Below are 923 nucleotides of genomic sequence, written 5' to 3' on the forward strand. Positions count from 1 at the left end.
TTGTTAGAGGCAAGATTTTTAATTAGATTTTCATTTATTTGAGCTTGCCCTAACACAAGATCTATCAACGAAGATTGATTCGAATTATAATTGGAATTGAAATTTGAATTACGTTCTTTGAATGGTGGATGTGATTGATTGTTCCACCTATTATTACCTCCTTGTGGATGGAACCCATTGTTGATGTAGGTGTCGTCCTCATGGGTCCCAAGGCAATCGTTCCCTGAATGTCCACTTTCACCACAGACCTCGCATGTCATATGCAAGTCCATGGCCTTGATGGTGTCGTACATTGCCTCCTTCTCATGGGCACACCTATCAAGCCTTTTTATCAGGAGGTCCATTTTTACAGCAAGCATATCCATCTCCTTCATGGGTTGCATGCCCTTTTGTTGTTCATCTTGGAGCCTCTCATCGCCCCACCATTGATTAGACACTATTTTCTCAATGAGAGCTATAGCTCCAAAGATGGTGAGTGAGAGGAAGGCTCCTCTAGTAGCGGCATCAATGTGTCCCATGGACATGGGGGATAACCCATTGTAGAAGTTTTGGAGGACTAGCCAATTTTCCATCCCATGGTGAGGGCACGCAAGGATGTATTCTTGTAGCCTCTCCCACGCCTCAGGGATTGATTCCATAGTATTTTGCTAGAAACTTGAAATTGTCCTCCGCATGGCATTGGTTTTGCCCACGGGGAAGAATTTTACGAGGAACGCTATGAACACTTGTTCCACATGCTGACAGATTCCTTGTCCTTGTAGAACCACTATTTTGCCTTCCCCACAAGGGAGAAAGGAAACAGATGGAGCCTGATGATGTCTGGTGCAACATCCTTGATGACAATGGTGTTGCACAACTCAAGGAAGTGTTGAAGGTGGGCGTTTGTGTCCTCACAAGGCAAACCATAGAAAGGGTTTGCCTGC

At 44.7% G+C, this 923-nt stretch overlaps 1 non-coding gene across 1 annotated transcript; it reads left to right on the plus strand.

The window, feature by feature from the left end:
* Window positions 1–570: 570 nt before the first annotated feature.
* LOC136502342 (small nucleolar RNA R71) lies at window positions 571–674 on the plus strand. The gene has a single exon (XR_010770503.1). It is a non-coding gene; the product is annotated as a small nucleolar RNA R71 (small nucleolar RNA).
* Window positions 675–923: the final 249 nt, after the last annotated feature.

The sequence above is a fragment of the Miscanthus floridulus genome, chromosome 13, assembly GCF_019320115.1.
Source record: "Miscanthus floridulus cultivar M001 chromosome 13, ASM1932011v1, whole genome shotgun sequence".
In the NCBI taxonomy this organism is placed as follows: domain Eukaryota; kingdom Viridiplantae; phylum Streptophyta; class Magnoliopsida; order Poales; family Poaceae; genus Miscanthus; species Miscanthus floridulus.